This window comes from Mixophyes fleayi, chromosome 3 (assembly GCF_038048845.1).
Source record: "Mixophyes fleayi isolate aMixFle1 chromosome 3, aMixFle1.hap1, whole genome shotgun sequence".
NCBI lineage: Eukaryota > Metazoa > Chordata > Amphibia > Anura > Limnodynastidae > Mixophyes > Mixophyes fleayi.
This window is the reverse complement of record NC_134404.1, coordinates 160,561,685-160,587,804: the sequence shown is the minus strand read 5'-3', so window position 1 is coordinate 160,587,804 and position 26,120 is coordinate 160,561,685. Positions and strand designations below refer to the sequence as shown.

At 42.4% G+C, this 26,120-nt stretch overlaps 1 protein-coding gene across 3 annotated transcripts in view; it reads left to right on the top strand.

Moving 5' to 3' along the window:
* Window positions 1-10,448: 10,448 nt before the first annotated feature.
* Window positions 10,449-26,120, top strand: part of LOC142144156 (nicotinamide N-methyltransferase-like) — a 40,120-nt gene continuing 24,448 nt past the window's right edge. Inside the window, exons 1-2 of one of the 3 annotated variants that reach the window (XR_012689663.1) lie at window positions 10,449-10,558; window positions 23,244-23,416. The gene's annotated coding sequence lies outside the window, so the exon portion shown is untranslated. Of the gene's footprint in view, window positions 10,559-11,215; window positions 11,311-21,944; window positions 22,056-23,243; window positions 23,417-26,120 lie in introns of those variants that run through there. The other 2 variants (XR_012689664.1, XR_012689665.1) reach the window with 2 other exon arrangements.

Here is a 26,120-nt window from a genome sequence, read left to right as displayed (position 1 = left end):
GATCAGCAGTAGATGGATGAGTAGCGCTGAGGAGTAGCAGCAGCGGGTCTCTGCGGGAACACGGAGGTAGCCAATAGCAACCAGCAGGTGCAGTAACGATGGGACACGGGAGAGCAGAGTTGAACTGGAACTGTTGATCACGGAGAGTAGCGGGTAGCAATAGTGGCAGCAGTCTCAAGGAAACACGGGAGAGTTGACAAGGACTGAAGACTGAAGCGCACAGAGGCAGCGGATAGGAATCAGCCAAACAGTCACGATGAAACACAGACGGGTTGCAGGTTGAAGACTGTAGTGCACGGAGGCAGCGGATAGGAATCAGCTAACAGTCACGATGATGAAACACAGACGAGTTGCAGGTTGAAGACTGTAGTGCACGGAGGCAGCGGATAGGAATCAGCTAGCAGTCACAATCATGAACAGGTGAGTGGATGTGAATGAAAGACTGTAGTGCACGGAGGCAGCCGATAGGCATCAGCTAACAGTCCCAATTATACATGGTAGAGTTGAAGTGGTTAGAAGACTGTAGTGCACGGAGGCAGCGGATAGGAATCAGCTAACAGTCACGATGATACACAGAAGGGTAGCTGTGGTATGGGAACCACAGTAGTAGAAGTGGTTTGGAAACCACAGAGGTAGAAGTGGTTTGGAAACCACAGGAATCAGCTGGGCTGAATAAACGAGGAAACACAGGAACACCTTCAGAGACTCATGGGGAATGAGACTCCAAGATCAGGCAACGTGGTGTTGACCACAGGTGCTTAATATAGGGAGGTTGCCTGATCTGCCAATTAAGTTAAAGGAACATACACTGGAGGTATAGAAAGGGCTGCGCATGCGCAGTCCCTCAGGATGGAGGACGGCCACGGTTCCTAAATGTCCGGGAAGAAGCACTCACAGTCCGGTGAGTGACATGGATACTCCCACACCATTTCGCAACCAGGTTTCGAAACAGGAGAGACGGGTCACATATGGCCTGGACATTTATTGAGTGGAAATGCTTCCGGTTCATTAAAACCGAAGCATTTCCACTCACCGGTACCAGGGCCACATGTGTCCCATCTACAGCCCCTATGACGTGCAGAAAGCCAGCTATGGTGGCAAACTGCTGCTTGATCCGCACAAGAGACTCCTCATCGAGTGGCAGATGGATAAATTGCCGGAGCCGCAACATAAACGCCCTCAGGACAACCTCCAGCACATGGCTGAAGGTCGCCTGGGACATACCTGCCGCGACCCCGACTGTGCACTGGAATGAACCAGTGGCACAGAAGTGCAGTACTGCCACAAGTTTGGTCAAAGGTGGTACTGCTGTCGGGATGATGCACCTTGGCTCAAGGTCAAGCTCCACAATGCGCAGGGTGTCCAAGATCAGATGTGGAGGAAGCCGATAGCGACGGACAACCTCCGCATCTGGCATCCCAAAGAGGCTGACACGTGGCCTGAAGATGCGCTCCCTCGGACGGCGGTGTTGTTGTAGTTGCTGGTTCGGACGGGGCCGAGGAGCAGGCCCCTCATGAAACAGAATGTGGTCCAACTCCAGGAGTGCCTGTATGTGTTTCAAAAGGAAAAGGTTACAAACCAGCACTTAGGTGAAACGTGGACACTTGCCACAAATGACACAACCAATACTTACAAAGTAGTCGTAATTCATCGTCTCGCTTTTTGGTGTAAAAGGACAGTCCATAAGTAGATGGAAGTAATGTGGATGGTGACATATAAAGGAGAAAAAAAAAAGGCAAACATAACCTATTGATTGTCCAAACACCATCTATTCATATAGAACCACCACCAAAGTGTTTGCAAACGTGATACTTTCCATCGCCATATACCCTTTCACAAATCACATTACTTAGATTACAATTTATGTGACGTAGGAATGTGAAGGTAGTGAAACACTAAATACAAAGTGTTAATGTGTCTTTAAGGTAGGGCCAAAAAACAACACTAAAAACAAATTTATTAGCCCTTTTAAAAAAACTAGCAACCAAAAAATAATCTACCACAGCATGGGCATTCTTAGTGCAAAGTGTTTTAACAAGGGGTATGTAATACACAATCTCTGGTTTCTACTTACCACACACACAGACCAATTTGTTGAGAGAAACTCTAATCTTCACAAATCAAACTGACACAATACTAGAGCTATATCTGTAGGGGGAGGGTAAACATGTAACAAATAAATAAAGATAGATGGCTAATATTTATTTCTGTCACTACATTCGAGAGGTGTCTATGCAGTGGCGCAGGCCAAGTCTACACAGTTGCCTCAATATTCAAACTCTGCAGCTAATGAAAGACTTTCCCACTAGCCTTCAACATAAAAACTAGGGATGTGCACAGGCGACTTTTGAGGTCTCGTGTTTTGTGTTTTGGATCCGGATTTTCTCGATGTTTTGGGTTCGGATTTGTTTCGCAAAACACCTGCCGAAAGGTTTTGGTTCGGATTTAAGGTTTTGGATTTTTTTTGAAAAAAGCATAAAAAGTTAAAAAATCTATTTTTTGGGCTTATTTTCACTCCTACGCTATTATTGACCTCAATAACATTCAATAACAAGCATTTCCACTAATTTACTGTGTATTCTGAACACCTCACAATATAGTTCTTAGTCCAAAACGTTGCAATGAGCTATCTTTCTGGACTGCGTAGTGGAGTGGTCCCCACAATATAATAAGAAAACCATCAACTGGTCTTAATCGCACCAAAATATGTACCTGGACAGCGTAGAGGAGTGGGTCACCACAATATAAATTAAAAACCCTGAACTTGTATGATTCGCACCAATAATGTACCTGGACTGCGTAGAGGAGTGGGTCACCACAATATATATAATAAGAAAACCATCAACTGGTATGAATCGCACCGAATAATGTACCTGGACTGCGTAGAGGAGTGGGTCACCACAATATAAATTAAAAACCCTGAACTTGTATGATTCACACCAATAATGTACCTGGACTGCGTAGAGGAGTGGGTCACCACAATATATATAATAAGAAAATCATCAACTGGTATGAATCGCACCGAATAATGTACCTGGACTGCGTAGAGGAGTGGGTCACCACAATATAAATTAAAAACCCTGAACTTGTATGATTCGCACCAATAATGTACCTGGACTGCGTAGAGGAGTGGGTCACCACAATATATAAAATAAGAAAACCATTAACTTGTATGATTCGCACCAATAATGTACCTGGACTGCGTAGAGGAGCGGGTCACCACAATATATATAATAAGAAAACCATCAACTTGTATGATTCGCACCAATAATGTACCTGGACTGCGTAGAGGAGTGGGTCACCACAATATAAATTAAAAACCCTGAACTTGTATGATTCGCTCCAATAATGTACCTGGACTGCGTAGAGGAGTGGGTCACCACAATATAAATTAAAAACCCTGTACTTGTATGATTCGCACCAATAATGTACCTGGACTGCGTAGAGGAGTGGGTCACCACAATATATAAAATAAGACAACCATTAACTTGTATGATTCGCACCAATAATGTACCTGGACTGCGTAGAGGAGCGGGTCACCACAATATATATAATAAGAAAACCATCAACTTGTATGATTCGCACCAATAATGTACCTGGACTGCGTAGAGGAGTGGGTCACCACAATATAAATTAAAAACCCTGAACTTGTATGATTCGCTCCAATAATGTACCTGGACTGCGTAGAGGAGTGGGTCACCACAATATAAATTAAAAACCCTGAACTTGTATGATTCGCTCCAATAATGTACCTGGACTGCGTAGAGGAGTGGGTCACCACAATATAAATTAAAAACCCTGTACTTGTATGATTCGCACCAATAATGTACCTGGACTGCGTAGAGGAGTGGGTCACCACAATATATATAATAAGAAAACCATCAACTGGTATGAATCGCACCAAATAATGTACCTGGACTGCGTAGAGGAGTGGGTCACCACAATATATATAATAAGAAAACCATCAACTGGTATGAATCGCACCGAATAATGTACCTGGACTGCGTAGAGGAGTGGGTCACCACAATATAAATTAAAAACCCTGAACTTGTATGATTCGCACCAATAATGTACCTGGAATGCGTAGAGGAGTGGGTCACCACAATATATATAATAAGAAAACCATCAACTTGTATGATTCGCTCCAATAATGTACCTGGACTGCGTAGAGGAGTGGGTCACCACAATATAAATTAAAAACCCTGAACTTGTATGATTCGCACCAATAATGTACCTGGACTGCGTAGAGGAGTGGGTCACCACAATATATATAATAAGAAAACCATCAACTGGTATGAATCTCACCGAATAATGTACCTGGACTGCGTAGAGGAGTGGGTCACCACAATATTATTAAAAAACCCTACACGGGTCTGAATTCCACCCAAAAAGTTTATGGACTGCGTAGTGTAGTGTTCCCCACAATATTATTTAAAATTTTTGCAGCAACAGTCAACGTTGTTTAATATCTGATACACCTCTATCTGGACTGCATAGTGGAGTGGCCACGGTACCCAATTTGGTACCGGGGCCACAATACCTCCTCCAAACATGGAACAGACCATTCGTCATTGAGATCCCATCAAGTATGTTAAAGACAGACAGGGTCGAAGTGTTATTGGTTGACTTTGTAAACCAAAAAACTGTCCCTGTTGCACATAGTCGTGCAATGAAGACTGACTTTTTCATTTAAAGGCACCATCTTTCAAGTGTAGTGTTTGTAAGTCATATTATAATTTTGGTAAAATTGGTTTATTTTGTTCCTCTTTATGGTAACTACTAATAGAATTAAAGTATTAAATAGAAGCGGCAGTTCCTCTTTATGGGAATTAGTAATAGAATTAAAGTATTAAATAGAGTGGTATAGAGTGGTAGTGTGGTATAGAGTGGTCCCCACAATATAATAATAAAACCCTCAACTGGTCTGAATTCCACCAAACAAGTATCTGGACTGCATAGAGGACTGGCCACTGGCCACCACAATATAATATATAGAAAACCTTCAACAGGTCAGAATTACACCCAAAAATAGTATCTGGACTGCGTAGAGGACTGGCCACCACAATATAATATATAGAAAACCTTCAACAGGTCAGAATTACACCCAAAAATAGTATCTGGACTGCGTAGAGTAGTGGGCACTGGGCACCACAATAAAAAATATATAGAAAACCTTCAACAGGTCTGAATTAAACCCAAAAATAGTATCTGGACTGCATAGAGGACTGGCCACTGGCCACCACAATATAATATATAGAAAACCTTCAACAGGTCAGAATTACACCCAAAAATAGTATCTGGACTGTGTAGAGTAGTGGGCACTGGGCACCACAATAAAAAATATATAGAAAACCTTCAACAGGTCTGAATTACACACAAAAATAGTATCTGGACTGCGTAGAGGACTGGCAACTGGCCACCACAATATAATATATAGAAAACCTTCAACAGGTCAGAATTACACCCAAAAATAGTATCTGGACTGCGTAGAGTAGTGGGCACTGGGCACCACAATAAAATATATAAAAAAAACTTCAACAGGTCTGCATTACACTGCACATACGGCTGCTCCTCCATCCTCTCCATCATATACATGTTGGAGTTTCAGCGTGTGAAAACCTCTTGTTTTTGATAATGTCAGTGCATTTTGAATATTTTTCAATTTGCCCCACACCACTGAATGTACTTTATCTATGATACGCATCTATCTATCTTGACTGCGTAGTGTGGTGGCCCCGGTACACAATTTGGTACCGAGGCCACAATATAATTAAAAAACCCTCCACGGGTCAGAATTCCACCAAAAAAGGGTATGGACTGCGTAGTGTGGTGTGCCCAGAACACAATTTTTTACAGCGCCAACAATATAATTAAAAAATTGGGCATCAACTGTCACCGTTGTTTAATATCTGATACACCTAAATATGGACTGCACAGTGGAGTGGCCCCGGTAGTAAATTTGGTGCCGGGGCCACAATACCTCCACCAACTTCCAAGTGTAGTGTTTATAAAGACAGACAGCGTCGAAGTGTTATTAGTTGACTTTCTTAACCCTAAAATTGTCCCTGTTGCAAATATTCGTGCAATGAACAGTTACTTTTTCATTGAAAGACTCAAGCTTTCAAGTGTAGTGTTTATAAAATATAAACAACAATACAGCAGTTTTAGAGCACGTCAATACCTCTTGTTTTAAATTATGACAGGGCATTTTACTTTTGGTTTAATTTCTTGAATTTGTTTAAATTTGGTTTTACTTTTTGAACGTGGCAAACGACTGTTGATTGGTCATATAATGCAAAAAAAAAAGTTCCAAGATGGAATTGTCCTTGGGCCCTCACACCCACCCTTATGTTGTTGAAATAGGACATGCACACTTTAACAAACCAATCATTTCAGCGACAGGGCCTACCAAACAACTTTGGCTGAAATGATTGGTTTGTTTGGGCCCCCACACCATAAAAGCTATTCATCTCTCCCTGTACAGACTAAACAGGCTCTACTGAGGCAAGATGTCGTCCTCATCCTCAATCTCTGATTCCTCTCCCCCTACAGTGTGTACTTCCTCCTCATCACACATTATCAATTCGTCCCCGCTGGACGCCACAACCACAGGTCCCTCTGTACTATCTGGAGGGCAGTGCTGTACTTCATTGAGGAATTGATTATTCATTTTTATAAACATCATTTTTTCAACGTTATGAGGAAGCAACATCCTTCGCCGCTCACTGACCAGGTTCCCCGCTGCACTAAAAACTCTTTCCGAGTATACACTGGAGGGGGGACAACTCAGATAAAATAGAGCCAGTTTGTACAGGGGCTTCCAAACTGCCTTTTTTTCCTGCCAGTAACAATATGAACTGTCTGACATGTCTACTTGGATGGTGTCAGCAAAGTAATCATCCACAATTTTTTCTATTGTGACAGCATCCAATGCAGCGAGAGTAGACATGTCTGCAATGGTTGGCAGGTCCTTCAGTCCGGACCAGATGTTATCAGCATCCCCGCCAGCGCCTCTTTTGGGAAAACTGAGCTTTTTCCTCGCAGCCATAGATGTGGAAGAAAATGAGGGTGGAGCTGTTGGCATGTCATGGTCCTCTTCAGAGGACAATCTCCTGACCAGCAGGTCTTTGCACCGCTGTAGACTTGTGAGACACAACATACGCTTTAAACCGAGGATCGAGCACGGTGGCCAGAATGTATTCCTCTGACTTTAAAAGAGTGACCACCCTCTGATCCTGGCAAAGCGTACGAAGGGCTACATCCACAAGAGCTACATGCTTGGTGTAATCGCAATGGCTTACCAGCTCCTCCCTCACTTTCTCCAGCTGCTTCTGCAACAGCCTGATCAGGGGAATGACCTGACTCAAGCTGGCAGTGTCGGAACTGACTTCTCGTGTGGCAAGTTCAAATGGCTGCAGAACCTTGCACAACACGGAAATCAGTCTCCACTGCGCTTGACTGAGGCGCATCCCCACTCCTTTGCCTATGTCGTAGGTGGCTGTGTAGGCCTGAATGGCCTTTTGCTGCGCCTCCATCCTCTGCAGCATATAGAGGGTGGAGTTCCAGCGCGTCACAACCTCTTGTTTGAGGTGATGGCAGGGCAGGTTCATGCTTTTTTGATGTGCCTCTAGTGTGCGGTAGGCACTGGCTGAATGCCGAAAGTGTCCAGCAATTTTGAGCGCCACCGCAAGCATCTCCTGCACACCCCTATCACTCTTGAGGTAATGCTGCACCACCAAATTAATGGTGTGGGCAAAACATGGGACATGCTGGAAATTGCCCATATTTAATGCCCGCACAATGTTACTGGCATTGTCTGACACCACAAATCCCCATGAGAGTCTAAGTGGGGTAAGCCACTGGGAGATAATTTCCCTCAGTTTCTCTAATATGTTGTCAGCGTTGTGCCTCTTATTAAAGCCTGTAATACACAATGTTGCCTGCCTTTGCACGAGCAGCCATTTTGTAGATGCTGCTACTGATGCAGCTGTTGCTGTTGCTGCGGAAGGGGATGCATCTACCCAGTGGGCTGTAACAGTCATATAGTCTTCCGTTTGCCCAGAACCACTTGTCCACATGTCCGTGGTTAAGTGGACAGTGGGTACAACCGCATTTTTTAGAGCACTGAGGACACTTGATCGTACTTCTCTGTACATTTTTGGTATCGCCTGCCTAGTGAAGTGGAATCTTGACGGGATTTGGTATCGGGGACACAATACCTCCATCAACCCTCTAAATCCCACTCCACTGATGGCGGACACCGGGCGCACGTCTAACACCAACATTGCAGTTACAGCCGCAGTTATACGCTTTGCAATAGGGTGACTACTATCGTATTTTGTGGTCATGGCAAACGACTGTTGGACGGTCAATTGTTTTGTGAAAGACTTAGCGGTCTTACGACTTCCCCTCTGGGAAGATGACCGACTAACAGCAGCAACAGCAGCAGTGGCAGTAGTAGGCGTACCGCTGCAGGATTCCTCGGATGAATCCCGTATTGAGGAGGACTCAGTCTGGCTGCTGACTTGGGCTGCAGGACTGAATCTGATGGAGATTGTGGAGGAAGTTGACGAGGAGGGTGTTGCTGGTGTGTATCCAACTGGACCACGGGATTTAGGTGTCCCTGTACCGATGAGGGTCCTAGCCCCAGTTCCTGAACTAACCACTGAACTATGAAGGTTATTCAGGTGACGTATAAGGGAGAATGTTCCTAGGTGGGCAAGATCCTTACCCCTGCTTATTTGAGCTTTACATAAGCTACATATGGCCATACATTGGTTGTCTGGATTTGGATAAAAATAACTCCAGACCGAAGAGGTGCATTTTTTGGTCTTCTGAACAGGCATGACGATGGGCTTTTTCATCCCATGGACATCAGCTGTTTCCCCCCCTGGTGCCTCATTTACAATAACCACATCACCATCCTCATCATCAAGTTCCTCCACAGCGCCAGCTACATCATCAATAGGCTCCTCCCGAGCCACCTCTTCCCGTACAGTGATGGGAAGGTCAGGCTTGACAACCACCAACACCCTTGGACTCGCCTTGAGGATTGGTGATAATTTCTCTTTAGAAGGCAGAGTTGTTTGCTGTTTTGTTGCTGACAGCATAACTCTCTTCAATTTTTTGTAGGGGGGGGGAGGAGGAGGAGGGATAAGATCCGTGGGTGAAGCTGAACCACTAGTCATGAACACAGGCCAGGGCCTAAGCCGTTCCTTGCCACTCCATCTCGTAAATGCCATATTGGCAACTTTACGTTTCTCCTCAGATGATTTTAAGTTTCTCTTTTTGCTACTTTTTCTTAACTTGGGCTTTTTGGATTTTACATGCCCGATACTACGAGATTGGGCATCGGGCTTGGAAGACGACGTTGATGGCATTTCATCGTCTATGTCATGACTAGTGACAGCAGCTTCAGCATTAGGAGGAAGTGGGTCTTGATCTTTCCCTACTTTATCCTCCAAATTTTTGGTCTCCATTATATGTAGCACAAGATACTGCAGAATGTGTAAACTTGGTAATATTGCAGTACCAATGGACTTATACTGCTGGATTGGTTTTGCAAATTTGGTTATAATTACTTTTTTATTTTAATTTTTTATTTTAATTTTTTTTATAACTTTTTTTTAATTTTTTAAAAACTTGGGAATAATGGGGAAATAACTATGCCCTTAGAAGCACAGAGCACAGGACACAGCACCACTGGACTGAACAGGACACAGCACAGGACCCAGCAGCACTACGGAACTCAGCAGGACAGAGCACAGGACACAGCACCACTGGACTTTTACTGCTGAATGTGTGAACTTGGTAATATTGCAGTACCAATGGGCTTATACTGCTGGATTGGTTGTGCAAATTTTGTGGTAATTAAAAAAAAATTAAATTAGTTTTTGGTATTTTTTTAAATAACTTTTTTTTATTTTTTTAAACACAGGGGAATATTGGGGAAATAACTATGCCCTTAGAAGCACAGAGCACAGGACACAGCACAACTGGACTGAACAGGACACAGCACAGGACCCAGCAGCACCACTGACCTCAGAAGGACAGAGCACAGGACACAGCACCACTGGACTGAGCACAGCACAGCGCAGCACTGAACTGAACAGCACAAGATATAGCAGGACAGAGGACCACCTAACACACCCTCCCTCTACCCTGATCAATGCCCGAGTGAAGATGGCGGCGACTAGCGGGGAATTTATAGGATCCGAGTATCGCGAGATCCGACAACGGGATTATGAGTCAGAGCCTCAGTTTCAGATTTGAATTTGGCACCAATACCTGGATCTGTCTCAGATCCGACTCGGATCGGCAACGTTCGGTTGGGCTCGGATTTCATACATCCGAGTGTGCTCATCTCTAATAAAAACCACTCGCATTTAAACCTTTCAGCATCATTTTCTATCTCTAGCTCACCAATACCTCCCCAATAAATAAACATGAGTGTGGAGCAAGGTACAACAAGAAACAGCAGAGATTATGAAACATTTCACCATTAAGGCCTACTTACCCAGAACTGTGAAACTCCCAACAACACAGAAGTCCAAACAAGGTATTTTTAACTAGCACTGTAATTAGTGAATTAAATGCAGGTGAGTACGCCGGAGAGTATGCCGGGCACGTCATTACGAGCACCCAGGTGCGTTCTAATTAACCAAGTGTGTTTTTGTCTAAAAGTGACCTGACATGTTAGCAAAGTTGATTCTATGTAGGGTAAGTAGAGATTCTAACGATTATTACCGATGGCATTAATGAGCTAAGCTGTTAGTGTTGTGGCAATAGTATGGGTAAAATAGTTTTAAGTACAATTATATGGCGTAAGAATCATTTGCATGTGGTAAATTTATATGTGAAAAATTTATATGTGGCACAATAGTGTAGTGGTTAGATATTCCACCCACCAATACTAAGTGCAGAAGTTTGAGGCCCCAGGTCAACCCTAAGCACCAAGTGAGTTAGTAGACAACATTATTAAGCGTGCTCCTAAAAGTAAAATTCAATATGCAGATGCTTGTATTTAGCATAAGATTCGCAAACGCGCTCATTCCTTGCTTTTTGGTGAAGTCTTTGCAGCTCCTGCTGCTTTAGTAAAACAGTGTTTTTAATTTATTTGTTTGTTTATCTAGGGTTAATAATTTAATAGCACGTTATCCGTCATGCTGTTCATATTAATTGCAACATGACCGATTTATCAGGGCTAAGACAGCCATTCAGCTGTGCAAAATAGTTAATGTGCAATTTGGTGTTGGTGTTTCAATGTGAAGTATACCTCAGTAAATAAAGAAATGAGCTTGCAACAACAAGGTAATGAGTTTGAACCCTGAATGATGCATGTATGTGGCTAACCTTGGTATATTTACAAGTTTGAGGGTGTTTATTCCACTCTGTGACTTAGTGTGTGTAAGGTGGCTATATGTCATGTTGAACAGTGTTATCAGCTACAACACAGCAAAGCAGTTGTTGGCAAAGACTTGATTTCAAAGACATAGGAATTCTGTACTGGCAACAGTGGAAAAAACTAAGTGCTCCATCAAATATTAGAAATGGGAGCAATAAATGTTTTACTTTTTTTTTGTATTAATCAACATGGATATATTTCTATATGCATACATTTTGACTCTGCATGTACCAAATCTTTCTGGGTATAATATTTAAAAGTATAGGCATTTTTCCCCATGTTTTAATGAAACCAACTTATGCTATAAGTTGCTGGTCATCTTTCATTTGTATTCTATTCCCATGCCATCACCACTTGTACAGTGGTGTAGCAGTTAGGCAATCCATCCTGCAAGCTTTCTATGTGGGTTCGAGTCCTCACCAATTCTCTCGGCTCTTAGGGATCATTAATATCTTTACACTATTCGTGTTGCTGTTAAAAGTGTCCCTGTGGTAATAGTACACTTGTTTGAAATTTGCATAAATCATGCGTGTAAATCGCTAAAATATAGTTTAGAGTTATTATATTTCTATTATTATTATTATTTGTTATTGCAAACGCACCATCACCAACTGTCAAATCAGGCATGTAACATTTTGAGACTAATGATATTGGTAATTGTTGAGAATCGTAGGAGATTTATAATAAATATTTATGGCAAAGTCTATTGTTTGGCCAACATTTTAAATAAAATGAAATAATTACCCATACAGTGTGCACACCATTCCGGCAGTGGAATGAATGTGGAATGCACTGAGGCAACCATTCCGGCAGTGGAATGAATGTGGAATGCACTGAGGCAACCATTCCGGCAGTGGAATGAATGTGGAATGCACTGAGGCAACCATTCCGGCAGCCGGAATGAATGTGGAATGCACTGAGGCAACCATTCCGGCAGTGGAATGAATGTGGAATGCACTGAGGCAACCATTGCGGCAGCCGGAATGAATGTGGAATGCACTGAGGCAACCATTCCGGCAGCCGGAATGAATGTGGAATGCACTGAGGCAACCATTCCGGCAGCCGGAATGAATGTGGAATGCACTGAGGCAACCATTCCGGCAGTGGAATGAATGTGGAATGCACTGAGGCAACCATTCCGGCAGCTGGAATGAATGTGGAATGCACTGAGGCAACCATTCCGGCAGCCGGAATGAATGTGGAATGCACTGAGGCAACCATTCCGGCAGTGGAATGAATGTGGAATGCACTGAAGCAACCATTCCGGCAGTGGAATGCACTGTGAACTGGATTCTCCCCATAATGCTGAGAAGATATGTGGCTAGCATACCAAAGTGCAGTGTACAGGCCTATAAAAGCCAGTCCTCTTTACTGAAGAGGCAGTAAGCAGCAGAGGGCGCTCTTTTCAGCTAACTAATTCCGGCATTCCGGCAGTTCCGGATTGAGGCCAAAGGGCCAAAATAACATCAAACATGTTGCACTTGCGAATTGCATTGATTAGAAAGGTGTATGTAAAGAAAAAAGGCTTAATTTACACAAACATACTAATGGAACATTTGTAAGATATCTAAAATCCCAAGAAAAATATTTTTTAAAAACAAAAAAAAAAAATTGCCAAAAGCAGTCTGTATTGATATGTATGTATGTTGTGCATATTTCGTTTTGCGTTTTAAACGCAAAAGATGCTCCTAAAGGCGTTTATTAGTTGTTTTAGCTAGCTGTATTGGAGTTAAACATGACCCTGGCCTTCCTTAACTTTTTTTGAAAGATTTGAGACAGGAGTGACGTCAGTTTCACTCATCTGGCTAGAGAGAGAGAACGCCTACTATTCTCAAGTGAAAAAACATAACGCCTACTTTACTCAAGTACTATCTCATCTCCGCCCAGTCCGCTTCTACTCTCCGCCCATTCCCACCCATTTGTTCTCAAGTGGTCAGCAGTCATCTCAAATCTATTTGCGTTGGAGTTTGCGATTGAGTTGACTTTTGAGAGCTGTATATGTCGTGATTGCGTAGCGTATGTGGCGTTTTGCGCAGTTTAAGTGTTGTTTCGTGCATGCGCAGAGCCATTTAGCAGATGCGTATGCGGTTGCGAACTTTGATGAATCAGGCCCCTAGTTTCTTAATGTTATTTTAACAGGACTGTAGGTGAATATAATCACATTTTTCTGTAGTAAATCTACAATCACAGGTAATATGCCTTGTGTGAGATCTAGATGCAGTGCATAGTATGCAACTTGGTTAATTGGATTCAATTTAACTTTTACAGGGTCAGTTGTCATCTTACAACATCATTGTGGCCTGTGGTCCAATAGAAAGTGGAAACATCGACAAAAGCCCTTTGCTGATCTTCCTTTCAGAAATAAAAATACTGCTGAGACAAAGACTTGACACAAACATTATAGAAATCATCAACATAAGTTTCAGGAATCTGCAAAATACTGTATATGGAATAAAATATAAAGTTGCTCTTAACTTTATGCAGTTATAATTAGAGATGAGCGCACTTGGATTTATGAAATCCGAGCCCACCCGAACATTGCCGATCCGATCCGAGACAGATCCGGCTATTGGCGCCAAATTCAAATCTGAAACTGAGGCTATGACTCATAATCCCGTTGTTGGATCTCGTGATACTCGGATCCTATAAATTCCCCGCTAGTCGCCGCCATCTTCACTCGGGCATTGATCAGGGTAGAGGGAGGGTGTGTTAGGTGGTCCTCTGTCCTGCTATATCTTGTGCTGTTCAGTTCAGTGCTCTGCTGTGCTGTGCTGTGCTCAGTCCAGTGGTGCTGTGTCCTGTGCTCTGTCCTTCTGAGGTCAGTGGTGCTGCTGGGTCCTGTGCTGTGTCCTGTTCAGTCCAGTGGTGCTGTGTCCTGTGCTCTGTGCTTCTAAGGGCATAGTAATTTCCCCAATATTCCCCTGTGTTTAAAAAAATAAAAAAAAGTTATTTAAAAAAATACCAAAAACTAATTTATTTATTTTTTAATTACCACAAAATTTGCTCAACCAATCCTGCAGTATAAGCCCATTGGTACTGCAATATTACCAAGTTCACACATTCAGCAGTAAAAGTCCAGTGGTACTGCAATATTACAAAGTTCACACATTCTGCAGTATCAGTCCAGTGGTGCTGTGTCCTGTGCTCTGTCCTGCTGAGTTCCGTAGTGCTGCTGGGTCCTGTGCTGTGTCCTGTTCAGTCCAGTGGTGCTGTGTCCTGTGCTCTGTGCTTCTAAGGGCATAGTTATTTCCCCATTATTCCCAAGTTTTTAAAAAATAAAAAAAAAGTTATAAAAAAAATTAAAATAAAAAATTAAAATAAAAAAGTAATTATAACCAAATTTGCAAAACCAATCCAGCAGTATAAGTCCATTGGTACTGCAATATTACCAAGTTTACACATTCTGCAGTATCTTGTGCTACATATAATGGAGACCAAAAATTTGGAGGATAAAGTAGGGAAAGATCAAGACCCACTTCCTCCTAATGCTGAAGCTGCTGCCACTAGTCATGACATAGACGATGAAATGCCATCAACGTCGTCTTCCAAGCCCGATGCCCAATCTCGTAGTATCGGGCATGTAAAATCCAAAAAGCCCAAGTTAAGAAAAAGTAGCAAAAAGAGAAACTTAAAATCATCTGAGGAGAAACGTAAAGTTGCCAATATGGCATTTACGACATGGAGTGGCAAGGAACGGCTTAGGCCCTGGCCTGTGTTCATGACTAGTGGTTCAGCTTCACCCACGGATCTTATCCCTCCTCCTCCTCCCCCCCCCTACAAAAAATTGAAGAGAGTTATGCTGTCAGCAACAAAACAGCAAACAACTCTGCCTTCTAAAGAGAAATTATCACCAATCCTCAAGGCGAGTCCAAGGGTGTTGGTGGTTGTCAAGCCTGACCTTCCCATCACTGTACGGGAAGAGGTGGCTCGGGAGGAGCCTATTGATGATGTAGCTGGCGCTGTGGAGGAACTTGATGATGAGGATGGTGATGTGGTTATTGTAAATGAGGCACCAGGGGGGGAAACAGCTGATATCCATGGGATGAAAAAGCCCATCGTCATGCCTGTTCAGAAGACCAAAAAATGCACCTCTTCGGTCTGGAGTTATTTTTATCCAAATCCAGACAACCAATGTATGGCCATATGTAGCTTATGTAAAGCTCAAATAAGCAGGGGTAAGGATCTTGCCCACCTAGGAACATTCTCCCTTATACGTCACCTTAATAACCTTCATAGTTCAGTGGTTAGTTCAGGAACTGGGGCTAGGACCCTCATCGGTACAGGGACACCTAAATCCCGTGGTCCAGTTGGATACACACCAGCAACACCCTCCTCGTCAACTTCCTCCACAATCTCCATCAGATTCAGTCCTGCAGCCCAAGTCAGCAGCCAGACTGAGTCCTCCTCAATACGGGATTCATCCGAGGAATCCTGCAGCGGTACGCCTACTACTGCCACTGCTGCTGTTGCTGCTGTTAGTCGGTCATTTTCCCAGAGGGGAAGTCGTAAGACCGCTAAGTCTTTCACAAAACAATTGACCGTCCAACAGTCGTTTGCCATGACCACAAAATACGATAGTAGTCACCCTATTGCAAAGCGTATAACTGCGGCTGTAACTGCAATGTTGGTGTTAGACGTGCGCCCGGTGTCCACCATCAGTGGAGTGGGATTTAGAGGGTTGATGGAGGTATTGTGTCCCCGGTACCAAATCCCGTCGAGATTCCACTTCACTAGGCAGGCGATACCAAAAATGTACAGAGAAGTACGATCAAGTGTCCTCAGTGCTCTAAAAAATGCAGTTGTACCCACTGTCCACTTAACCACGGACATGTGGACAAGTGGTTCTGGGCAAACGAAGGACTATATGACTGTGACAGCCCACTGGGTAGATTCATCCCCTTCCGCAGCAACAGCAACAGCTGCATCAGTAGCAGCATCTACAAAATGGCTGCTCGTGCAAAGGCAGGCAACATTGTGTATTACAGGCTTTAATAAGAGGCACAACGCTGACAACATATTAGAGAAACTGAGGGAAATTATCTCCCAGTGGCTTACCCCACTTAGACTCTCTACCGCAGACTAGAGGCACATCAAAAAAGCATGAACCTGCCCTGCCATCACCTCAAACAAGAGGTTGTGACGCGCTGGAACTCCACCCTCTATATGCTGCAGAGGATGGAGGAGCAGCAAAAGGCCATTCAGGCCTACACAGCCACCTACGACATAGGCAAAGGAGTGGGGATGCGCCTAAGTCAAGCGCAGTGGAGACTGATTTCCGTGTTGTGCAAGGTTCTGCAGCCATTTGAACTTTCCACACGAGAAGTCAGTTCCGACACTGCCAGCTTGAGTCAGGTCATTCCCCTGATCAGGCTGTTGCAGAAGCAGCTGGAGAAAGTGAGGGAGGAGCTAGTAAGGCATTGCGATTACACCAAGCATGTAGCCCTTCGTACGCTTTGCCAGGATCAGAGGGTGGTCACTCTTTTAAAGTCAGAGGAATACATTCTGGCCACCGTGCTCGATCCTCGGTTTAAAGCGTATGTTGTGTCTCTGTTTCCGGCGGACACAAGTCTACAGCGGTGCAAAGACCTGCTGGTCAGGAGATTGTCCTCTGAAGAGGACCGTGACATGCCAACAGCTCCACCCTCATTTTCTTCCACATCTATGGCTGCGAGGAAAAAGCTCATTTTTCCCAAAAGAGGCGCTGGCGGGGATGCTGATAACATCTGGTCCGGACTGAAGGACCTGCCAACCATTGCAGACATGTCTACTCTCGCTGCATTGGATGCTGTCACAATAGAAAAAATTGTGGATGATAACTTTGCTGACACCATCCAAGTAGACATGTCAGACAGTCCATATTGTTACTGGCAGGAAAAAAAGGCAGTTTGGAAGCCCCTGTACAAACTGGCTCTATTTTACCTGAGTTGTCCCCCCTCCAGTGTGTACTCGGAAAGAGTTTTTAGTGCAGCGGGGAACCTGGTCAGTGAGCGGCGAAGGAAGTTGCTTCCTCATAACGTTGAAAAAATGATGTTTATAAAAATGAATAATCAATTCCTCAATGAAGTACAGCACTGCCCTCCAGATAGTACAGAGGGACCTGTGGTTGTGGAGTCCAGCGGGGACGAATTGATAATGTGTGATGAGGAGGAAGTACACACTGTAGGGGGAGAGGAATCAGAGGTTGAGGATGAGGACGACATCTTGCCTCAGTAGAGCCTGTTTAGTCTGTACAGGGAGAGATGAATAGCTTTTTTGGTGTGGGGGCCCAAACAAACCAATCATTTCAGCCAAAGTTGTTTGGTAGGCCCTGTCGCTGAAATGATTGGTTTGTTAAAGTGTGCATGTCCTATTTCAACAACATAAGGGTGGGTGTGAGGGCCCAAGGACAATTCCATCTTGGAACTTTTTTTTTTGCATTATATGACCAATCAACAGTCGTTTACCACGTTCAAAAAGTAAAACCAAATTTAAACAAATTCAAGAAATTAAACCAAAAGTAAAATGCCCTGTCATAATTTAAAACAAGAGGTATTGACGTGCTCTAAAACTGCTGTATTGTTGTTTATATTTTATAAACACTACACTTGAAAGCTTGAGTCTTTCAATGAAAAAGTAACTGTTCATTGCACGAATATTTGCAACAGGGACAATTTTAGGGTTAAGAAAGTCAACTAATAACACTTCGACGCTGTCTGTCTTTATAAACACTACACTTGGAAGTTGGAGTAGGTATTGTGGCCCCGGCACCAAATTTACTACCGGGGCCACTCCACTGTGCAGTCCATATTTAGGTGTATCAGATATTAAACAACGGTGACAGTTGATGCCCAATTTTTTAATTATATTGTTGGCGCTGTAAAAAATTGTGTTCCGGGCACACCACACTACGCAGTCCATACCCTTTTTTGGTGGAATTCTGACCCGTGGAGGGTTTTTTAATTATATTGTGGCCTCGGTACCAAATTGTGTACCGGGGCCACCACACTACGCAGTCAAGATAGATAGATGCGTATCATAAATATAGTACATTCAGTGTTGTGGGGCAAATTGAAAAATATTCAAAATGCACTGACATTATCAAAAACAAGAGGTTTTCACACGCTGAAACTCCAACATGTATATGATGGGGAGGATGGAGGAGCAGCCGTATGTGCAGTGTAATGCAGACCTGTTGAAGGTTTTTTATATATTTTATTGTGGTGCCCAGTGCCCACTACTCTACGCAGTCCAGATACTACTTTTGGGTGTAATTCAGACCTGTTGAAGGTTTTCTATATATTTTATTATGGTGCCCAGTGCCCACTACTCTACGCAGTCCAGATACTATTTTTGGGTGTAATTCTGACCTGTTGAAGGTTTTCTATATATGTTTTCTATGTCTCTATGTCTGCATCACCACTGGTTGTCTTGGAAAAGCTAAGTTTTTTCTTAGCAGCAATTTCCAGAGAAGGAGACATTATTGTTTCATGTACCACTTCAGCTGTCAGCTTGCTGACCAGCAGCTCATTACATCTCTTGAGATTTGGGTCAGTTGGAAAGAAAGAAAAGACATAGCTCTTAAACCTAGGATCAAGCACAGTTACCAAAATGTAATTATCCAATTTCAAAATGTTGATAACTCTTGGATCCTGGCGGAGCGAATAAAGTACTTAATCTACAAGTCCAATATAATTAATGGAATTGCTTTGTTTCAATTCCTCCTTCAATTTCTCTTGCTGCTTTTCAAAAAGTCTAATTTAGGGGAATCACTTGACTAAAGCTAATAGTGTCTGCGCACTCTTCACAGGTGACTACTTTGAGTGGTTTCAGCACCTTGCACAACACGGAAAGGATTCTCCACTGCGCTGGACTAAAGTACATTGCCCCTAATTTCTATTCTTCTTATAGCTGCTGCATTCTTCTACATGCTGTTGCAGAATCCGGAAAATGTCCTTAAATATTTCGGGACACAAACATCATCTCCTGCATGTCCTTGTCATTTTTTAAAAAGTTCTGTACCACCAAGTTGATTGTATGAGCAAAACGGGGAATGTGATGGAATCCCCCCTGCTGTAATGCTCTAACAATATTGGTGGCGTTATCAGAAATCACATATCCTCAGGAGAGTCCAAGCAGGATAAGCCATGTTGCAATGACATCCCTTAGTTTTTCAAACAGGTTGTCAGCGGTATTACCTCTGGCAGGCGCCTTGTCTCGTCTCTGATAACCACCTCTCACTCCCGCCTTCAAGACTTCTCTTGTGCTGCTCACAACTTATGATATTCTCTACCATGCTCAATCAGACTTTCCCACAGCCTTCAAATCTTTAGATGCTCTTTGAAAATCCATCTCTTTTTTAGAGGTGACCTTATCCTCGATAACACTATTCACACTAATGCATCCTCACAACTATCCTAATCTCCACTCTGAGCCATATTCGCTCCTTTTGTTTCAGCTGTGCCCTCTTCCCTTTAGAATGTAAAATCTCTAATGAGTAGGGTCCTCCATACCCTTTGTTTTCATGTATCCATTCATTTTGTCTGCCTTGTCTGTTCTTGTTTTACGTTTTGTTTTGATACACAGAGCAGCCTGCCTCTGCAAAATGCAGCGTTTTGGGTTCATGCTGCTGCTGTCCCTGCTGGTGAAGACGAATCACCATCCCAGTGGGCTGTCACAATCATATAATCTTTAGATTGCCAAGTTTCGCTTGTCCACATATCTGTGGCTAAGTGTACAGTGGGTAGAATGGCATTTTATAGCCCAATAATTACATGTTTACGAACCTTTTGGTAGAGGTGAGGAATAGCTTTTCTAGTAAAATGGTGTTGTGATGGAATTTGGTAACGGGGACAGAAGACCTCATGTAACTTTCTAAAACCAGCTGCATTAATAGTGGATATTGGATGCAGATCTAATACTAGCATAGTCGCCATGGTGTCTGTGATCCGCTTTGTGACTGGGTGACAGCTTTCATATGTGCTTCCTCTTGCAAAGGATTGTTTAACAGTCAATTGTTGTAAACTACAAGTAGTCTTCTTCTTGGTCTGCTTCTGGGTTAAAGATCCACCCCCAGCAGCAGGAGCAGCAACAGTGGGCCTAACGCTCAAGGATTCTTCTGAGGTGTCCTGGATAGGGGAGGAGTCATCTCGACTTAGAAACTTGGAACCAGGACTAACTCTGATCACTTGTGAGGATATTGATGATGAAGTTGTTGGGGGTGTAGATTGCAGGTGATGGGATCTAGCTGAGAGAAGGGAGGTAGCTGATGCTGGACTGCTTGTTGCTATTTTGTAGCATAAGTTTCTGATTTTCACAAAAGCTTTTCATGAACTCACTTCAATTGGTGTAACATGGATGAGGTTCCTAGATGGTTAAGGTCTTTACCTCTACTGACTGTGGCTTTACAATGCTACTAATTGTTTGACAACTGTTGTCAAGATTTGGGTAAAAATAATTCCATGATCAGAGGTGGATTTTTTGACAATGGCCTTCTTATCACTGGCAAGAAATGCTGCAGTCTTTGTTTGAAAGTGTATGAAAATAATATTGTGACTTGTGAAGTGGTCAAAATTGACTGCAAATGACTTGAAATTGGTGTTATTGAGGTTAATAATAAAGGGGGAAAAAAGCAAAATTATGTGATTTTAGCAAAAAATAGGGATTTTAGCAAAAAAATATAGGGATCCAAACCAAAACCAAACACGCAAGGGCGGTTTTGCCAAAACCCAAACCAAAACACGAAGTTTATCCAGATCCAAAACCTAAACCAGAACACGGGGGTCAGTGAACATCTCTACTTTTATTATTGTATCTATTATGGCCATTATTCAATATGTAAACACAAAATACATGCACATATATGTACTGTATGTAATACCTACAAAGTCTCATTTCATTACATGGTGTGTTATGTGTACACTTATTAAATGTATTTTCCTATATCTCAATGTGTATTTAATTTTCTTAAGAAAATGGCAAACTAAAAGTATATTCAGTACACCTGTGTCCACCCTGTGTTTGTACTGCTGCCCATGTAAACTGTTTTCTTATTTCCTTCAGGCCTACTTTTCTAAGAGCACCAAATAAACCAGAATGTTGTTTACAAGATCTTTGATTTTTAAACGCAATTCACATTTTTCTTTAAACTGGCTGTAAAAAAAAAACATCCTTCATATTGCGGATAGCTTAATCTACTAATTACTTTATTTTAATCTTATGTTCTAATTGCTACTATTTTAACTTCTCGTCTGGCTAGAGGCTTCAAACATATATTTTCATACACGTGAAACATAATCCAAATCATATTTCTCCAGTTTGTGGAATTTCTTCTTCACATCACTTATGTTGCCCTCAATTCTTTAAAATATTTGTTCAGCTTTTCTATCTTCTTGGTCACACCTTTTCCATCACCGGAAAAAATATTGGTGCTTGTGCTCTCCTTCCGAACTTTCATTGAAATGACAATCTAAATGAGGAAAGGGAAATCAATTTAATTTTGTTTAACGATGAAACGGAACATAACATTGTTTTTAACAGTGGGACTACGACCGTTTGCTCAACTTAGACACTGCTTGAAATGGCTTTGTGCCGATGTCCTTCCTGGGTCTGGCCAGGCATGCTGCCGTGCTGGTCCATGCGAAGTGAAATATAGAAGACACTTCTTAATATATCGGTACAGAGTACACCTTCGGTTTTTCAAACTTTTTAATAATTTTTAATTACCTTGTTTTAGTTCATCTTTTATTTTCCCGAATCCTATGTCTGTGTTTTCTTCTTTTATATTCATCGCTACCTCCACTTTACTTTGGGCAGCACACTTCATTACACATTTTTCTTTCTGTAAATAGATTAATAGATTCAAAGTTTTACAATCATATTAATCGTTATTTTTATTGTCAGTTACTATTTCTGTTTACTAACTAGTTTTACAAGGTTTTATTAACCACTTTTGATACTCACTTTTTTTAATGTTCGTTTGAATTCATATCAACTTTCTTTGCTCCTTGTTTAACAGATCTGACCACCTTTTCTGTATCTGGAACTTGCTTCTTTTTTTAACAAGTTTTTCACGCAGCATGTTAATCAGCTTTTGCATAGCTATTTCCTCATCTTTTAAATATAAATTCAGCGAGAACTTAAGTTTACCAAAGTATAGAAATAATGAATTTTATCCACTAATTATAATTAGTACAGCAATTGTTTGTAAGTTGATCCAAGTAAATAGCAGTTTATGTACTGCTTAGAGTCTTCACTAAATGACAGTATAAACCCACACAAAATAAATAATTAGACTAGATCCAAAGCTGGAGGTATGCTATATAAGCTGTATAATACACAGAAATACGGACTGCTAACACTAAAGAACAAACTTAGACATTTGTGCCATTGAAAGCCTTGCTTCTCAGATGACTGGATCGGTCAATAAAGAACTATCTTTGAGAGTCCATGTGAGAATCAATGTCGGTATATTATTATATGTCCATTAACACAGAGTCCATAGATCACTTTATACAGTTTAATGATAGTTGGCAGATGTCCAGAGAAAGGGGGATATTAGGAACGCTGAGACATCCCATTTGTGTACAAAAGTTTACATTCACTCAGCGTAGGCATGATGTCACTCGGCTGTACTGATTGTCTCTGCAACACAGGCTGCAGCTAGGTGCAAGTCAGGAGAGTACAGTGCTGAAAAATTCCTTAGGTGCCACTTCAATACAGATATTTAGTGTGCACTTCTCATCGCAGTAGTAATGCTCAACTTACTTAACATCCGCAAAGGAGCATGGAGGTTAGGCGAGTTTTTGGTGTCACCCGAGACCAACTGTCAATAAGATAATGAAGCTTTCAATCCGCATTGCAGGAACAGACCGTCCACAGAGGAGGCCATCAGCTTAACTCTTGGTGCAAGCACTAGTAGAGTAGCAGTCAGTGGCCCCAGGTCTTTTCCTCGACGGTGAACTGGAGAAGACTATGCAGTCATATGGAAACCTCCACGATGTCAGGCCCCACTACTTCTGAACAAGGGAGTCTCAGGTAACAGTTCCTATTTCTGCAAGCCTACCTAGCTAGGTATGGATAGGTAATTGCTATTGGTAACAGATGAATTAGGAAGTATTACTGCTTGTCTGCACCCAGTAGGGTTTGGTGTCAGTCCAGGGAGCAGAATCACCTGTGTGATAGCTGCTTAAGTCAAATGTAGTCACAGTCTCATAGAGTGCTGCAGATATGTCTTTCCAAGGTAAGTCAGGTCGTCTGGTAAGGGGTATTAATGAAGTTTATGCTGATTACTGCCAGAAACACCACAGTGAGATACTGCTGTTGGAAAATAGTTCATGCAGTCCCCCATGATGCAGCCGGACTCCGATGACATAAATCCTTCATTCTCACAAGACTTTACTTATTTATGTTACTTAGCCTTTCTCACTCCTGTAGCTGCTATTTACCAGTCATATGAGTTATCAAAAGTTGATAGATGATGGAGGATTAAAAGCTGAGCATGGAGCGATGCTAACATGTGGCCATACCAGATGCTCCACCCTCCAGATTTCCAAAATGTCTTTTTAAAAAACCTTTTCTGTCTGAATCAGGAATAATTTCTGTTTTCTGAAAATAGAATTGTTTTACTATGACAAATCATTTGGTGAATCAAAACACTGAGACAAGAGAGTTTGTAGAATGGAATATAACTTCTACACACTAAACAATAAGCATCTGACTGCTGATAAAATTCCATTGGGGAAAATGACTCAATTGCCTTTTAATCCCCTATAACTTGCTGCCTTTGTCTGTAGCTTCTCCCAGCTCTATAAGGGTCAGTAACAAATTTGCGCAAGTGTTGCACATATGCTCTTTTGTGATGTCATGCATCTACTTTTCCACAATTGCACCTTGACTTACAGGGAAGCGCATAAATTTTCAGGCCAATATGGCAGTCAAATATCGGAAGAGCACACAGAATGTACAAAAAAGTTATATTTATTGTTTAAAGCATAAGAATAAAAATACAAATGCAACAAATAATCAGCAATGACAAAACATACACAGCATTATAAAACTGAATATCAATGCATATAAGCATATAAACATTCTCTGAAATAGATTAAAATGCTTAACGGCTGATATATTCCTTTAACCTCTTAATCTTATTTTAACTATTCTTGAAGAAATGAAACAACACCTTAGTGTGGCAAAATTAAAGGAGTTTATTTTGAAGGTATGGTGGAGGAGAAAAGAGCAGTCAGTTCAACATCCGCCCGGCAAACCAGGGTGCCCCAGCATTAGCCATGGGACACCTGCATACGGGGGAAAACCAAAACACACCCTGGGTGCACATATCTTCCTTATAAGGGGCATTCGCCCGGGGCACTACAGAACGTGCAACCTTTTTGGGCTAAGGGAACGCAACCACAAGCCGACCCGCCTGGGTGGTACTTTGACCAAAACTATAACCCACTACATTGAAAAGAGATGGTTTAATAGTGCCATAATGTGTGTCATACTGTAATGTGCGTCCTAACCATTGGCCGTCGACTGCACTGCATTTTCCTGCAGTTTCATCCTCCTTGATTACCACCAACAGCACCAGACATACCAGAACTTAATTCATTACTATATAACAGCCTGCATCCCTTACATGCCCTAATGTCATCCAACCATCCAACGTCCAGAAGTCAAGTGGCTCCTTAAATCTCTACACATCTAACTATGAGCTATGTCTGGCATTCACCTATGACATCAAATGGGCGTACTCTCTTTAGTTACACTATTAACCCCAGGGTACTAACTACAGTTTAATGATTCAGCCTCAGATTTTAAAATCCTTCAAGCTTAATTCAGCCATCAGTTCTCATAAAATGCTTAATGGCTTTACTTCCTTTAACCTCTTAATCTTATTTTAACTATTATTGATTAAAATGACACAACACCTTAGTGTGGCAAAATTAAAGGAGTTTATTTTGAAGGTATGGTGCTGGAGAAAAGAGCAATCAGTTCGACATCCGCTAGACAAACCAGGATGCTCCAGCATTAGCCATGGGACACCCACAGATGGGGGGGACAACCAAAACACACCCTTTGGCACATATATCTATCTTCTATGGGGCATTTGCCCCCGGGCACTGAAGATCCGCAATCCTTCTGGGCTAACGAAGCACAACCACAAGCCGACCCACCTGGGCAGTATAGCCAACTCCAATGAAAAGAGATTGGTTAAGGGTGCCCACTACCGTGATGTACGCCCTAACCACTGGCCATCAACTGCACTGCATATTCCGGCAGCGTCCGGATGCCCAGATTTACCTAGGCCAAATCATTCCCCCCTAATGAAATACCATGATATGGGGCACCCCACATTTAGCTACCTCAGCTACCAGGAGCTTCTAAACCCGGGCCATCGCAAACCTCTTTGACCTATTCAATTAACCACTATCTACCCCAGAAACGAAGAGGTGTCCCTTACTGCAATTTGCAACACAGCCCAATGAAGATATAAGTGTCCTAGCAACCAAATCTGCTGCAGAGTCTGGTGGTCTGTAAGGCAGGAAAGCATCATAACACTAGCATACATTAACAAAGGCATTCAAAATCTCCTAGAATTGAAACTGAAAATGAAAAGAAAAAAAGAAAAAGAGCAGGAAAGGAAGCATTGAGACTCGTGGAGACCAAACAAACTCTTCATCAAAAGCAGCACATCATACCAGAGGTGCACATGCTCACAAGGTTAAAGAGGAAAACAAAG